The following is an 18,627-nucleotide window of genomic DNA, read 5'->3' as shown; positions in this document are numbered from 1 at the left end:
GATAGCCATATTTAAATTATCAAAGCAATTCTCAATCTACAACGTCGATTTTTGATGTCTATCAGTGTGTATAATACATAGAAATACCGTATGATAAAAAAAACGTCGTCAGCGATGGTTATGAAATGAAGATCGCTGTCATTTTACATGTAAAATTATATGGGGGATGTCATCGATCGTAATTCTAAGCCAACTGGAGGCCGTTTTTTTCTCGATCATACGGTATATAATATCAAAGAAAATTTGAAATATTTTAATTATATATTAATAAATTTAAAATAATAATCGAAAAGCAGTCTTAACTACATATTTAATTATTAAATCAATACTAAAGGAAGGAATGTAAAAGCATAGTTCTCTTCTACTATGGTAAAAGCCTAAATTAAAGAATAACAAAACACGACTGCAGTAATATCAATTTTGTTTAAAAATTATTATGAAAGAACCGATAGCCTCTAAACTCAATTTAATGGCTGTTAGTAAGAAGTTTCACTTTTTTAGAAAACATAAATTTTGATACTGTATTTTTAATTCAAAGGTAATTTTTATTCGAAAAAAAAACAGTCAAATAATGGTGTGTGTCACGTTACATTGGCACAGAAATATGGGCTCTCTTAAAAATATTTTCAATAAGTATTGAATAACAGCAAAGTCAGATTCAATATAGTAATAGCATTAATTTTCTCTAATCTTCATGAATCTCAAATATATCATGCACGTAGTAAACAGGAAAAACATCACGTTTATACCAACAAGAAATTGCATATTAATAGGCTGTCGTGTATACGGATCGAAGATTTTACTCACAATTACAAAAGAAACAAGAACCAGAAAAGAAGAAAACGTTACTTAATGCTGTACACAAGGTAATTAACGTATAAAAGAATTGTAACTGAAACAATAACGCGTTTCACAGAACTGGCAGCTCTAATATTAGCACCAGTGCATTCAAGCATTGTAACGTATGCAGATGGGAATTTTTGGTGAGAATACAGAAAGTAAGATGAAGAAAAAACTAACATGATATTGTTTTATAGAAAAAAACTTTGATTTTAATAGTTAAAATATTCAAACATAATTTAAAGAATTGTGTATTTTTTTCCATAGCAACTGTTAAATTGCCTTCAATATCTATCAAAAATAGTAGATAAAATAGTACTTTAACCGCAAGGGTAGATTAAATGATACTTTAACAGCGAGGATACGTTAAAAACTTTATTTCTTCTCGCACGTTTTTCAATTGCTTCCATTTTTAGTTATTTTTTATACAACTATATTTTTTTATACCGAAAAGATTAATTCACAAGCGATGAAATCGCTAGTGAATTAATCTCGGGAGACGATAGTGCAATTTTATCGTCGCGTCGTGTATAAATCAATATTTTTTTCCATAGCGAGTTACTTTTTAAAAAATATTCAGAAATTATTATTTCAAGGAATTTACTACGAGTAGAAAAAATATTATGCTGGGTTGGCGTTGGTTTCTATGTAATTTGACAAATAAATAAAGCTGTCTCTTTAGTTGTCAGTTTTGAGTCAATATTTTAATTATTTTAATTATCTTTGGTGTAGATTGCTGATTGAATTGGAGCCAGAAATTGCTCAAAAGGAAATAAGTAAATTACCAACAGATATTCAGGCTGAGGCGACAAACGCCATATCCAAACTACTTCCATGTAAATCCCGAATAACTTATTAAAAGGAATACAAAAATTTTCAAAAATACAAGCAATTAAAAAACGTGCGAGAAGAAATAAAGTTTTTAACCTATCCTAGCTCTTGAAGTATCATTTATGGCCGATTTCCACTAGGCGCTCAAGTCACAGTACGCTCACTGTCCGCTCACGGTCAAAATTTATTATTCAATGTAATTTATACGGAGCCGGGAGCATCCACATTTGCAAATCCGCTCACGGTACGCTCACGCTCTTTGACCGCGGAATTTCTCGGAGACAATATTTTGAACAGATCGAGACCTGACTGTCGGATGACTGGACGGCAGTGTGAATATAGTGCGATCAGGTGCCGGCCAAATTCTGTTCTGATTCTGCGTTTGGGGTAAATACTTTCGTCCCTGTGAATGTGTTTTTCAAATTTTCAATATAAAATGGACGAACAAATGATAGAGGTAGTTCGTGACAATGCCGAATTGTATTGAATTGTTGAACGCAAAAATTCGGAATAATCAGAAACAGAAAAAGATCATTTAGATCTATTTTTCGATAGTATTAAGGCAACGGTGCGTAATTTTTCACCCGCCGATATTCACACGACTAAAAAACAAATATTTAATTATGTGTCCGATATTGAAGACAAATATATTTGGATGCGTGACCGCCCTAATAATGATCGAGGCTGTGCTGATCAACCTGCTTCAAATTCCACTTCCCGTCATACTTTTAATACGATCGAGCAGCCCCAAAGATACCAACAAGACTCCGTCCATGATTTCCAATCCACTTCCAGTTTCATTTGCATCGAGCAGCCGCAAAGACATCTACAAGACTCCTTCCATATTGCTCAATCCACTTCCGGTCGACTTTTAATAGCATCGAGCGTCTCCAAAGACACCAACAAGACTCTCTCCATGATTTTCAGTCTACTTCTGGTCCTAGTTTTAATAGAATCAAGCAGCCCCAAAGAGAATACCAAAAATTACCACTTCAAACAAACACTGATGGTTCTGTAACTACGTCTACCCCACTTTCCTCAGCAGCGTCATATTATGAAGATTTCTCGTGTGAAGAACAAATATAATTTCCCAGCTTTATAGGTATTATTAAAAATAAAAGGGTTTTGTAGGTGCCTATAATCCGATTTGTATTCAATTTGGTTTTTAACAATAATTTTATTTATTAAAATAAGTTATTTTCTTACCTTAAACAAACCCAATTTCTCCAGTGGTGTGATAGATTCTCGAAAGGTGGTATTTTTTCTTATCAAGTCCGACGAAATTTTATTTAAAATATAATTAAATGCGCATTTCGTCATACAAAAGTATTGAAAAAATTTAATTTCGTCGTCCACAAGTTCTTTATGTAAAGTGAAAAATTCACCTTCGGTTTTTTTTAACATATCATGGACCCATATCTTCCATTTCTTTTTATTTTCATACTCTTCTTCATCCAAACATATTGCAATAGCAGCCAATTCACTATTCGAAAAGCTTTTAAACATTTTTTAAAATCAGTTTTACAACTTCGCGACCACACGAAATTGAACGACGTTTGATTGAAGATTGTAAATACTGTCGAAAAATCTTGACCGTGAGCGGACCATGAGCGTACTGTGACCTGATCGCCTAGTGAAACTCGGCCTTTAATCTACCCTTGCGGTTAAAGTACTATTTTATCTACTACTTTTGATAGACATAAGGCAATTTTAACAGTTGCTATGGAAAAATTAAAATTTTTGTATTCCTTTACATAAATTATGCGGGATTTAAATGGAGGTAGTTTGGATATGGCGTTTGTGTCGCATCAGCCTGAATATCTGTTGGAAATTTACTTATTTGGTTTTGAGCCATTTCTGGCTCCAATTCAATCAGCAATCGACATGAAAGAAAATTAAAAAATATTGTCTCAAAACTGACAACTAAAGAGAGCTTTATTTATTTATCAAATTACATAGGAACCAAACCCAAACTAAATTATTTGAATTTTTAATATTTCTTTCTTGAAACACCATGTTAACAAAGCAAGGAATTTAAAAAAAATAGCATTTTTTATCATCTAGGGTATCTTGTTTCCATAGTTTGTTTTTGGTTCATCTCAATAGCTTTATTTTTTTGAGATATTCGCCTTTAAAGAAGAGACTAACATTTTTTCGTATTTTTTACATTAAAACCATACCTTTGTTTTCGGTCCTAGTCACCAGACCTATAAAATAATCTTTATAATTTATGTAATGTCTGTCTTGAAAAAATAGTCTTATTATTGTCTGTTGGGCTGTAACTCTAGCAGAAATGGTTTTAAGTCCAAATAGGGATCTCTACCATGATCAATTAAAGCAGCAATAGCCGATACTTAAGAACTTAAAACCATCTCTGCTAAAGTAAACGCCAATAATCAATAATATGACTTTTCAATGATAGTGGTATTACAAAACCATAAATACTATTTTATAAGTGTCTTTTAAGTGTGATGAAGGCCCAAAAGCAAAGCATGCTTTCAATGCTAAAATTGCTGTAAATCTTGCAGCATAGTCTTATTCAAGATCGAATATCTCGTATAAAATTAAAGTTATTGAGATGAATTAAAAACAAAACTATCAATAAAAGACGTACATAGATTATAAATTGATTTTTAAATTCCTTGCTTTGTTAATATATTCCACAGGGTGTTTCAAACTTTCACCAAAATATCAACATTTTGTTTTCCTCTAGAGACATAAACTTAACTTTAAAACGACAAAAATTTAAGGTGTCCGTTTTTCGTGCCGGTGAGTGTAGTTCAATAAGAATTCAAGTATGCACTACTCTTTTAAAAATCACACTGCAGACTCTTTTTAGAAATCTTTAATCATAAAAAGTGATAAAAAAGAAAGCGAAAATGATGGTGTGAGTGTGTTAAAAAAAGTGTGCAATATCGTCTTCCTATACCTAATATTAATTATTTAATGTCTTCCTGCGAATTGAATCAGACCATGCCAGAACAAAATATGCTGTTAAAATTAGTTTAACCTAGACCTGGTACGACACAAATAAATAGACAATTAAATAGTTGCATGTAAACAAGGCAATTTTACTAGGCGTTTAGTATTAAGCCAAACCCATAAACCCAAAACCATGAAATATATTTTTATAATAACACGACGTATGAACGTTAGCTATTTGACTTTATTACAAACCATTTTTAAATTTATTTAGTATATTACATTACTAAGCTATTTAAGAAACATTTTTTGCATGTAGTTGCCCGTTGCCCTTTTTGGCTAATTAATTTGGAGAGGTCAGCCAGAAGTGATAACGTGATTTTTCCACAACATTTAATAAACGCAAATTGAAAACTGTTTATTTATGTCTAAAACAGGTTCCAGTAAATTTATACAGCGTTGATTAGTATTCGCAATATACTGTTAATTCAATAGTGGCAAGAGTACTATATTTAGATATTACCTTTTCATCACTAATTAGTTGTTTAAAGTTTTCTCATACTTATCTAATAAAAATACAGACTTACGACGCTTAAAATGTTAAGTACAGTTAGTTAGGTACTGTTCTTTTACACAGAACTAATAACAACTTTTACTTACACTTTTTATTTGACATTTACAGTCTAATGCAAACTCTCATCTCTTACGTGTTTTAACAAATGACTTGAACGTAATTCTGTTGCAGAAAATAGATAATTTTAATTGATAGTGTATTCATTTTGTTCTAAATTTATTTGGCCATTTACTATCCTTTCACAAATGCAATTATACGACAGAAAAATGTGAGACAAAAACAAATACAATAACTATTAAGTTATTGTTTTCTTTTATTGGCTAATATAGAAAATTTCTCTTTAGAATACATTGTAGAATTGTAATATGAATAAATAGAAAATATAATTAGAAACTTTGTGTTATATACCTATACTTATTTAAAGGCCCGAATTCTAAACATAAATATTATAGGGTGAGCAGTGATGCCAACTCGTGGGAAATTTCCCGATTCGTGGAAAATTTTGAGATCCAAAGGGAATAAGGGAAATTTTAACCCAAAACACCATATTTGTGGAAAACTCTAAATTCATGTATTATTCGTAAAAAAAGTAAATTCAAACTAACATGACTGCAACTAAATACACATTGTCGGTTGTCATCAGACACTATTCTTGTACCCCCTCTCCTCGAGTGCATGTTGAATTTTAAATAAGTCTTAACAATAAATAAATAATAACAATAAGTTTTTACGTCGTCAGCGACAGTTTGAAAATGAAGATCACTGTCATTTTATATGAAATATTAGATGGGGTATATCAACCATCGTCATTTCAAAGCCAACTGGATGCCGTTTTTTATCATACTGTATTTCTAGGGATGGTATATTTCGATCCCAGAAACACGCTTATGAGTTTTTTGCGCGAAAAAAAATTATATTTTCAGGTAAAAAACATAATATCTATATTGTGTTGACGACACTGTATTCAATTTGAGAAATTTGGGGGAATTTTTAGAAAAAAAACGGAAATTTTGACTGTCTTCATGGGAAAAACTATTTCAGAAAATTGGCAACACTAATACTTTCAGGGGTGGTAGATCTCTATAAATGAAACATATTTTTTATTTTGTCTTAGAACTCCAAAATAATCCAGTTATTTACTTTAAAAATTAAAAAAAAATGATTATTGCTCAAATTTTGAAAACAAGTGGATCTTTTCTGAATTTTTTTTCTTGTAAATTTAATCTACTACCTATGTTGACATATTATTAACAAATTATGTTTTTTAACTAAAAACTAAAAAAAATCCAAAAATATTAAAATAGTTCTTTTCTTGAAAAAAACTCATAGATGTGTTTCTGGGGTCGAAACATACTACCTCTAAAGATATTTACACTTATTTAAGATTTACCCTGTATGTATATAATACTTAAAATTGGCGATATGTAAATCAGTATGTTACTAGCTTATTTGTGTTATTGTTCAGTATAATGAAGATATATATGGGTCTGTATAGTTCTTTCTCATGGCCAGACAAAAAAATAATTTTTCTCTACTTTTCAGCTAAATTAATTAAAAACAAAATATGGTTATCCATAGAAAATATAATTCTATTTATTTATTATACCAGGCATAATGTTTTATCGTAAAAAGATATATTTAAGAAAGACATAAGACCAGATTTTGATTTTTAACATTGGTTTCATTTCTAGTGTGTTGTTTATTTATTTGGTGTATCCAAATATTGAACTTAGTGTCAAATATTTGATATGAATAGGAAATAAAATAGTGCCTAATGGTACGTAGCAAAAAAGATATAGACAGTGTATTTTAAATTTGAACATGATTAAAATACTTTTAGCAAACACAACTAATACACAAAATGGAGTAAACCAAACCCAAATACTAACTAAATCTAATGTGAAAATCCAAAAAATACAACGTTCTAGTTTCAGATAGTTTTCTAGACTTAACTATACAGATAAAGCTATTGGAAATGGTACAATATAAACAGCTAACTAACAACATATTATCTAAATAAATTCTTTGGCACATTTCTACCTCCATCGAACCAACGCAGGACCCAATCCGATCTCCATGCCATAACCGATAAACATCTGCAGTCATTTCCTTCGTCTGGAAATATCCAGATGAACCAACCGCCTACTCAAAACTTCGATTTCTACCCTGGATGGAACTACATCCGCGCCGCCTAGCGGTCGCCGACAGACTGAATTGTCAAGGAAAACAGGATTTCATCGATCCAGCTGATGCTCTTGTGAAGAGAAATGGAGCGAAACGCGTATCCTCTTTGAATGTAAAGAGCTGGAGGAGGATAGAGAGTAAAAAATGTGGTTTTGGCAATGAGAAAAGAGAAGATTTCAGGGAATTATGCCAATAAAAATGTTACAGAAAATATGTTACTACACAGTGAATTTCTGGATAAAATATATATGTATATATCAATATATCTCCAAATATATCTTTTATTGAGATAGGCTGGGAATAGGACACTGAATAGGTTAGATTTTTCTGTTACTAATAAAATTCCAAAGAAATGTATTTTGGTCAAAGTAAAAAATGCACCGAATATATATTGCTGCATCTACAATAATATGTCAAATATTCTTCAATTCTACAACAGAAAAATATATCTTCAATTTTCAGTGCTTTTATTTTGCTAGGTACATCACTTTGTCAATTTTTAACGGTTTCTTATATATCATAAATTATTTGTGTGTTACACTTAATTATGATTACAGTTGAGAGTTGGAACATTTGATGTTACAACAGTAAAATAAAACACTAATTCACTACAATACATCAAAACACTGAACTTTTGCACTGAACACGCGTTTCGCTAACCATGTTAGCATCTTCACCACATGATTAAAATTCACAACTCAGAACTCAAACCTCATCATCCGCTGATGAACTTGCTCATCATCTGCTGATGATGCTACCATGATTAGTAAAACGCGCGTCCAGTGCAAAAGTATTTAAAGTGTTTTGGAGTATTGTGGTGAATTAGATTGTACAATTTATGTTATGGACTAAGGGTATGGATGTTGAGATTTATGTTGAAAAGCAATTGATATTATGTTCTTTAATTAGGTATACAATATTTTTAATATGATAAGGGATCTGCAAAATTCAATAAGGAAAGTTGGTTGACAGTGAAATTTAATAAAGTTAAGATGATGTCTAATAATCTTCTGGGACAAGAAATAAAAATAGCTAGAGGCGACCAAACAATTAGAATTGTCTTGAAGAATGACACTATAAGATGGGCCTCGTGCAGTAAATGGCGAGGTGTTCAAAGAATATATGCCAGTTTAATTAGCTTTTCATCAGTGCATAGCTAGTTAAGGCTATCATAGACAACATAGACATGTTGGGGGATACAAGATAACACATTGGCAAAAAGAACCCTCGCTTCGAGACCAACAGCAGAAAATGGCGGTCAAGAAAGGCCCCCATGACTAGGGATATAAAATTTTATGAAAACGCTTGACCCATTTTAACGCCTAAATAAATTCAAATAGTCATGTTATTTGAATTGATTAGATTGGCCAATAATCTTTCTTCTCGTGTTTGGTCAATAATTAGTTTCTTATTATCGATAATTATGTGACAACTAACGTTTTAGTTAAGTCGTTGGAGCTCCTGTGATGTCAAAATTCTACATCAGGTGATATAAAAAATGAATTTCATTTTTTTATAGATCTTAGTAATTACTAAGATACAATATTAATTAATATTTGTGTCTAAAGGTACTAATTACAAAAAGAAGTATTTTTTTCATAACAAGTAATAAAGAACAGTCCTTATTCTTGTGCTTCAACAAGGAAATGAACTAAATGTTTTAAGTACCATCAAATATGTAATAAGAAAATATATATAGCGGCTAGACATTATGGTGAACAAATTTCTGTGCATATATTACAGAAAAAAATGTATATACCACCTGTCTGCCTATATGTAAATATGACATAAATTGGATATTGTATTCTTAATATGGCGTTTATTTTTTCTAAATTTATTTTTCAATTGTTTGTATGATAACAGATCAACAATTATTGTAGAAAATTACATTAAAACTTTTTAACTGTCAAGTTGTCAAAGTTCTTTTGATATTAAACTTTCTGATCGTACAGTAGATATTTCTATTAAATTTAAGGTGGATATACAGGATGAGTCTTAAATAAGTGCAAATATTTTCAGGGCTGGTAAATCTCTATAAAAAAATATATTTTCCTTCACAGTTTTTCAAATAAGTCCAAAACAACCGAGTTATTTTAAGACTTTGAAGATTAAAAAAAAAATTTGGTAAAATTTTGAGAATCACTGATTCTTTTCTGGGTTTTCTTTCTTGTAAATTTAATCTACTACCTATACTGCAATATTATCAAGAAATTATGTTTTTTTAACTAAAAAAATACAATTTTTTTTTAAATTTTCAAATTTTGATTTCTTTTTCGTGAAAAAATCCTCATAGACGAGTTTCTGGGGTCGAAATATACTATATACTACCCCTAAAAATATTTCTCTTCATTTAAAATTCACCCTGTATAATCTTGCATTAATACAAAATGTGTTTAAAAGACTTATAATTTGAATTATTTTAAGGTAGGTATACCAGTAAATATTTAGAAAATGTCATATCTAATTGGGGTCCCTATCCTCGTACTGACTTATAGATGAACTTAAGGGTTTTAGGTAAACGTTTGTCCAGATTTGGATATTAAACGCTTTCATATTTAAATATGAATATAATATGTTTAACTAACTTTATACAAACTGCACCAAAAGTTAATTTTATTATAATAATGTAAATTTAAATCACATTTCGAGGAAAACACAAAAGAAATATGTTCCGTCTCTATGTAAACAAACGTAAAAAAACCTTAACGCCTTCCTCCTTTTCCTGTTCCGGGACACCTTCCCCGTAATTCGTTAATCCCATCAAAACGTTTATATCCTTATCAAAACAAATTTGCTAAAATTATTCCAGACAGAGAGCGACGACACGGCGCGCGATTCCGGCCTCTATATTATAGTTCAATAGGGACGAAAGCTCCCTGCGTCGACAACGCATCCAACATCCGCGCGCACAACGTGACAACAGCGACGGCTTCGGACGGACGCGCAACCTACCGCGACCACGGATGACGGTCGGCGGACTGAAGAGTGGCGTCTGGCGTCGCGGCCGGCCGGTACCGACGACGGCGACGTCGACCACTTGAACGAATCGGCTCTTTGGCCTTCCCGCCGCCGCCGGTTGACAATGCCGTCGGGACGGGCGTCCATGGCCGTCTTGTCTTCTCGGCGTGGCGGAAGATATAGCTGGTCCTTGGAAAAGGTCCGTTTTGAATGTCATTGTCGCCAAAGAAGCGTTTACTTTTACTTTTTCTTGCAGGACGACTGAACCGTGCGAAAAAAAACGGATGCAAAATATACAATGGTAATACAAAAATATGAATGCAGAATCAAATAAGACGCAGTTTTACTCGTCTGTAGATCACTCGCCCCAATCTATAGTTGGTTGGTTGGTTGAAGTGCATCCAACGTCTTTTATCGGGTCCTATACAAAGTCGGACAGTGGCACAGGAAATGCAGAACCGTTTCCCTTTCATTTGTGTCCTTTCAGCTTCGACAAACTTCCTTAAAAGGGATGCCCATTCGTGAAGCATGTTCGCCAATTGGCCAGTGTCCCGTATATACCTCCGTAAGCATAACGCGACTTAGTTATGAGCTCTCCCGATTTCTGAAGGTTTTTTTGTTGTATTGAGGGGAGTAAAAACTTCCTCTGATGCATCTAGCTCAAGGCACGATCCTCGCTTTGCAAGTTCATCAGTTCTTTCCCTTCGATGTTCCTGTGACTTGGAACCCAAAGCAAGGCTATATTATACCTACTTCCCATGTAGTATTCTACATTGTCGTGCGTTTTTTTTACTACTTTGAAGGATTTGGTAGATGAGTTCAGCGCCGACATGGCTGTTTGGCTGTCAGTAATTATTGCACTTTTCCGCCCATAAGGTTGCATTTTCCTCCCTCGCTCAAGCATTCGTCGACCGTCCAAGTATCTCTGCCTGGAAAACACTTGATCTATCCGGAAGCCGATAAGACCTTGCGATGTCAAGACCCTTTAAGAACACCCCGAACCTACACCTGAATCCATCTTGGATCCGTCAATAAATAGCGCAATATCAAATTGCTTCAGTAGTTTGTGAGTCTCCCACTCCTTTCTGGTTTGGAATTCTGACTAGAAAGTTCTTGCCAAGTTCCAGCCTATAGGTGTCACTTCGATAGTCTGATGGTCCAGCAATAATATCCTTCAGTAATCTTCCAAGAATACTGCTGTGACCGCAGAGTTTCTCGGTCCATCCTCACTACATCCTCAATCCATGTTGTTTTTGGTCGGCCCATACTTCTTGTAGTTCCACTTGGTAGCTATATTATGACTATCTAGGGCCTTCGGCCTGGATTCTGTCATATATTACTTTGGTTTTTTTACGTATCAATGTGCAACTCGTAGTTGTTTTGGCTGTTTTTCGAGCAATTGGCATAATTTCAAACCACACTTAAGCAAAAGCAGGAAACAACTCTCTTATGTTTTTTTTCTTTAGATTTGACCAACTACTTTAGGTTTGATCAAATATGACCTATTTCATAATCCAAATAATGTACGTTTTCAAGATTACGTATGTACGTTTTCAACATTATAGATATGGTAATGTTGTAGCTATTGTTGCTCATTATCTTGTTCTTATTCAAGTTCATTTTAAGGCCTGTTTTCTCTGGGAATTGGTCATTTAGCTCCTTTAGCATGGTGTTCAGTTCTTGAATCTCGGTGCTCATCAAGACTAATTGTCTGCAAAACTAAGTTGGCTAAGGTGTACACCATCGATGTTTAGACCCCTATTTTCCCAATCTAGTTTTCTAAAGACATTTTCCAATGCCACGGTAAATAACTTGGGAAAGATAGTATCCCCTTGCCTCACGCATTTGCCAAGTGATATTTTTCAGGTCATCATCTAATATAAAATGGAAGTACACTATCGTAGATATTCTTAATAATGGAATAATATCTGGAATCGATTCTGTCGAAAGGTTTCTGTATGGAGGGTTAAAGAGAGTATGTATGGAGGGGTAAGGAGAATTATCCCTTACGGAATTTTGTTTGAAAAAGTGGTCGTTATAAATAAAGTGAATTTAGTCAAAAAGAGTGACAATACAACAAATCGAATATTTCTCTCTTTTTAATTATTTCCTGTTCTAAAAAATTTTGGCGCATTTCTTTGAATGCTCATACTACAGTAGGCCGGGCTTCAGTTTGGTGCACACATATTATAGTGTTACATGGTGTCGTCCAAATTATTTGTTATAGGGTGGAATTCATTTGATCATCTGCCCTATTTTGGGGAGGGAGGCCAAGGCAGCGCATCTTTTCAATCCTCCATATCCAATCTCTATACATATCAATTTGTTTTATAGTCAGGACTATTTTGCCTTCGAGACAAGACACTGAGGGAGATAATGAACTCACATTCGTCTTGTCTTCAGGTTATTGATGTCATCTGTGAAATTGTCTGCAGCCTCATAATAAAATAGACACAATCTTTGCACGTTTAGTGTCACGTTCTGGCTAACAATCCACCTCTACTTTAATAGTCGTTAGTCTCAGAAACTGATGGACCCTGAATAATGCTTAATCCTTCAGATAGTGTTTTAGCGTAAGTTATGAAGTATGTTTTTACATTTTTTAGCACCAATTTTTTAGTACCAATAAAATGCTGATCTTAAGCATCATTTTGAATTTATATTTGTATTATTTTCAACTTCGATCTGGTTGATGTTAGGAATAATGTGTCAAGTATGAATAGCAAGTAATACCGTATGATCGAATAAAAACGACGTCAGCGATGGCTATGAAATGAAGATCGCTGTCATTTTATATGTAAAATTATATGGGAAATGTCATCGATCGTCATTTCCAAGCCAACTAAACGCCGTTTTTATTCGATATACGGTACTTCTAATTTACAAAATTTACTTATGGCATATATTACTAAGAGCAAATCAACTTATTTTGCCGTAACCAAAAAATAGAATTAAAAATCTGCAACTTCCTCATTTGAACGTAATAAATCATTATAATCTCAGTCATCGCACGAGTTACAATTCATAACAATAAATTGTTTGGTCCGGCGTGGGTTTCCTATTTATGTACCACAACGTTACTAAACCTATCCTTTGGATTATTATCTGAAAGGCCAGTCAAAAGGCATGTTGTAATACTCCAAGGACGGTATTTCACTGGTAAATAATAAACAATACATATATTTAACCTAATTGTTAATGCGACAACAGCATTAACGGCGTAACTCATCGAAGTTCAAGTTTAAACGTCCGTCCACACGAAACAACTTATTGAACAATAAATTCTACAAATAGGTTCTGTTAATCATAAAAATATAATTATGTTAGATATGAAATAGTATTTATAATGACTTTATTAATGATTGTAGTCATAATTCCAATTTTATTAGCCATTTTGCCTTATTGCTATGTCTGAGATAGATAATTACAGTAGTGGAAATATTAAAACGTTAGACACTTGGTTATGGCGGTTATAATATTTTAATTTCTTAATAATTTTATCTCTTCGATTTTATTAACCAATTATTATTTTGTCATTACTCGACTTAGGAACAACTGGAAGCCAATCTTTATCATCGATTTAACTTTTTTTATTTTAATTGTTGAAGAGCGAATTGTTGAGAAGCCTAATACTCAAGTTTCAAAGAAGTTAAAACATTTGTTCCTCAAAATACTGTTCTTACTTTCAAATCTACTCTCTACAAGTGACAAGTGACTTGTTCAAGTTAGACTATGTATAGATTGCAACATTGGCACCTACTTTGTAACCTACTTTGTAATTTATACCTTCCATTTGTTATTCGACAACCGGTCAAAGAAACAACCATCACACTGTAGAAGGCCAGCGATGGCATCCAGAACTGGACAAAATAGATGTAGAATCAGAAATAATGATTTCAAGTTTATCCACATTAAGTTAGGAAATCGTAAACATTTATTAAGTTATGTGCAACGTGCAACTGTATGACTGATAATAACTAAGAATAAAAATTTTTGATTTACAATACTTTTTTTATATAACACAAAACTAAGTTAAATGATATTCCATAGTTGGTTACTTTCCTATACATTTAAAGTTACTACACGAGAAATTGAAAAAGTCACTGAGGTATGCTTTCTCCATTCCAATTATGCGTTCAGAATTACTGACGTAATTGAAAGATACTTTTTTCTATTTTACGATTTCCTAAAACGTGGATAGACTTGAAATAATTATTTCTAATTCTATACTTATTTTGTCCAGTCCTGGATGCCTTCGTTGGCCTTCTGCAGTTTGATGGTTGGTTCTTTCACCGGTTACCAACCAACAAATAGAGTAGGTGCAAATGTTCCAATCTATACATAGACTGAGTTGGACAAGTTGTAGAAAGTAGATGTGAAAGTAAGAACAGTATCTTGAGGAACAACTCTGTCTTCTGCAGTTTGGTGGTTTCTTCTTTCACCCGTTGTCAACTAGCAAATAGACTAACTAACAAATAGACTACGATATATTAATTTAAAATATAACATTTTCTCAAAAACAAATTGAACATAAAGGCACCTAAATATGGAATAGAATAGGTACCCCAATATGGACCACTGACTATGATTGACCACTCCTTAGCAAGGAAATAAGCAAGAAGGCCAATTCAACGCTACTACACTATTCACCATGCTCTCCAGATTTACCTCCCTGTCACTATTTCTGGTTTTCAAATTTAAAAAAATGGCTAAACCGTAAAAATTGTGTCGAAACGCAAGGGGTTATCACTAAACCAAACACCTAATGGAAATAAAAAATTGGAAAAGGCTGAACTAAATGTATCGAGTTAAAAGTACACTATGTTGAGACACAAAACAATTTTTTTACAAAGAGTTACTGATAGACGGAGAGCTGGCTACATAAAAAATCTTATCATCATTACATGGCTAATTTTTCTTGTGAAGTATCCTTATGTGTAGCCATTATGAAACAGTCATGTCTGCCAGCGCGATCCCGGGGCTTATAGCGGGGGCGGCCAATCGAAAGGGTGACATTTTGATACTAAAAATATTAAATAGCTTTAATTTATTTATTTAAATTATTACTCATTCAAGAGGCATGAAATTTTGACAAAAAATCATCGCATACATGCCGATTGGTGGAATGTCATGTTTATTTATTTAAAAATCCATATGCAAAAGGGAAGACAAAAAAATCAGCGGTTGACAGTTATCAAAAGTGCGATATTACTCTCTACAGGGTGTCTTGAATAAGTGCAAAAATTTTCGGAGCTGGTAGATCTCGATGAAAGAAACATATTTTCTCTTTACCGTTTTCCAAGTTCAAAATAACCGAGTTATTCAAGTGTGAAATTTTAAAAAGAAATTGATTTATTTTTAAATAATTTTGTAAGACACACCTGTTTTTTTTCTGTATTTCCATCAATTCATTTAGTGCCGTAACCATAGAGTAAAGCCATAACATGGTAGATTAAGAAATAATTATACGGTGGTGCGGTGAACATGCATTTCTAAAAAGTTTTCTAAAATATACAGGAAAATTTTTAATAAATATGCACGATTTTCAAAATCTTTTTTTGCGAAGAAAACTCATAGGCGTGTTCCTGGGGTCGAAATATATTATCCCTAAAAGTATTTACACTTATTTAAGACTCATTCTGTATAAGCGTTTTCAGGAAACGCTCGCCGCGAAGTCTACAAAAATTTTACGGTGCAGATATCGACTCAGAGGAAGACTCGTTTGCGAGAGCGAGGATCTGCAGTACGATGAGTCAGATACATATCGGTGAGACAGAATAGTAAATGTATGAAATAATAAAAAAATATATTTATAATATAATCGTATACATGATTTATCTATAGTTAATTGGATGAGGCGCCGAGCGTTCTGAAAGCGCTAGAGTAAGTGTGCGAACACAGTGCAAGCAGGTTTGCCGCTTACTGGTAGCCAGCGCCAATCTGGGTACCTATTCTTGACATCGTTCGCAACTTTGCGTATACGCATCACGTGTATTGTTATAAACAGGGTATCCCAGAAATAAGTGCAAGTATTTTAAAGGGTGGTAGATCTCGATAAAAGAAACATATTTTCTCTTTATCGTTTTTCAAATAAGTCCAAAATAATGGAGTTATTTTACTTTGAAAATTTCCAAAAAAATATTTTTTTGCTAAAATTTTGAGAACCTTCTTCTTCATGTGCCTTCTCCTCATCGGAGGTTGGCGACCATCAATTGGAATTCCTCCCTGTCTTGAGCCAAACGGATAATTGCACTGGCCTCTCCTATATTAAACCACTGGCGCAAATTCCGCAACCAGGAAAACCGTTTACGCCCGATGCCTCGTCGTCCTTCAATCTTTCCCTCAACGATCAGCTGTAGGAAACTATATTTGTTATTTCGAAAAATATGACCAAAATATGCTGCTTTCCGTCGTTTTATTGTAGTCAATAGTTCTTGGTCCTTACACATTCTTTCCAATACTTCGAGATTTGTTTGAGAACCACTGGATCTTTTCTGGATTTTCTTTCTTGTAAATTTAATCTACTACCTATGTTGCCATATTATCAAGAAATTATTTTTTTTAAATAAAAACTAAAAAAATTGCAAAAAATCCAAAAATATTTTCAAAAATTCCGAATTTTTAAAAAAAATTATTTAGAAAAAAAAACCTCATAGGCGTGTTTCTGGGGTGAACTATACTACCAGTTAAGTTAAAATACTTGCACTTATTTCTGGGACACCCTGTATATGGTTACATAGTAGCGCCGCGCCGCGCCGCCTCGCGCTTATAACCTTGAAAAATTAAAGCGTGTTATCAAATCGGCTAGTTCACAGTGAAAGCAGGCAGGCACCGTCAACCAGCGTTCATCGGCGTTCTCGCTTTTACCGGAACGAAAATTTATTTATTTCTGCTTTTGCACGCGCCGACGGCGCACAGGGGGTATTAAGAACTAAAAGTTGGCCAAAATTATGTTTTATGATTTTTTTGCTTTTTTGCTAGTAATATTAATTATTAATTAGAGGAGAGGTTGCTAATATGGAACCCCATTTTGTTTTTCCTACACAATATTTTTTCCTCTACTCTGAAACCCTTTCCACCGATCAAATAGGGCCATTCTGTGCAAAACCAAGCAATTGGATGAGGATGCTAGAACAAGAAAGTAATTTGTATATTATAGACGATATTTGAGCGAGGATGGGTGTTAATAGGGTAAAGACTATTTCCTTTAAGAATCTATTTAAATCAATGTTTTTTTTGGCAGTGGCAAATATTGGCAAGATTTTTGTGCATATTCCAATGCTGGAGACTTTAAGCATTGAACGGATACTAATTTCCATGCGGAATATTGCCGAATAGTCTTACACCTTATAAAAATGCCACTGATTTTTTAAATATAAAACATTATAAAAAAATAGAATAGAAGGAAACGTTTCAAAATAAAAATATGGCATAAAACAGAACAGAGCCAACAAACAAAGCTGGCTCTGTATCCATCATGACAGTTATTATGAACAATTTGCAAAAAAGCACTACAAACAATTCCACTATTTTTATAATCTTAGAAATATTCAGAATACACTCAAGATAATTCATACTTTTAACTGAAATATATTATTAATTTGATAGTCAACTTACGACTTAAAAAAGCTAATAACTAATAAACTTGCTTAATTAAATGCTTACATTTAGTATTTATAGATTTGTATTCAGTTAAGATAAAAAATTAAAATAAAAAAATATCACTTTTGGCCAGGTTTATAAATCAAATACATCTATGTGCGGCCCCGGCGAGGCGGGCGCGGCGTTTGAATATGGTTTGGTTAGGTTAGGTTAGTTAATCAGGTAAATTTCCTCTTAATTATCTACTTCCGAATCCTTCTCGCATCTCCGAAATAGCCATATACAATACACGTGATGCATATACGCAAAATTACGCATCTGTGTATTGTTATATGGCTTTTTAGGAGATGCGAGATGCGAGCGATATTTGAAGATGCGAGTGGTCAAGAATAGGTCCCCAGAGACGGCGCTGGTTGCCGGAAAGCAGAAACCTGCCTCCACTATGTTCGTACCCTAATATCGTATTTTTGATAACTGTCTGTCGCTGATTTAGCCACTATCTTTTTGTCTGTCCTTTTGTGTATGACATTTTACCAATCGGCATGCATGTATGCCATAATTTTTTTAAAAAATTATGGCCCCTGGAAAACAGTTCATGCCTTTTTCACGTTGTCTGTCAGTATTTAGCGACGAGAAAAATGTCTGGCAACAATTGTCCACGTTTCTTAATAATAAATAAAAGCTATTTTCACAATTATAACTCGTGCGCCTTATAA

The 18,627-nt window shown here is 33.3% G+C and overlaps 1 protein-coding gene across 2 annotated transcripts in view; it reads right to left on the bottom strand.

Annotated features, from left to right (window-relative positions):
* LOC115887425 overlaps nt 1–18,627 on the bottom strand; it is a 300,519-nt gene that overhangs the window by 212,312 nt on the left and 69,580 nt on the right. The gene's annotated exons all lie outside the window — the stretch shown is intronic.

Source organism: Sitophilus oryzae, unplaced genomic scaffold (genome assembly GCF_002938485.1).
Source record: "Sitophilus oryzae breed Bouriz unplaced genomic scaffold, Soryzae_2.0 scaffold_575_pilon_pilon, whole genome shotgun sequence".
Classification (NCBI taxonomy): domain Eukaryota; kingdom Metazoa; phylum Arthropoda; class Insecta; order Coleoptera; family Curculionidae; genus Sitophilus; species Sitophilus oryzae.
The sequence above is the reverse complement of the archived record's forward strand: the minus strand, read 5'-3'. Positions and strand labels throughout refer to the sequence as shown.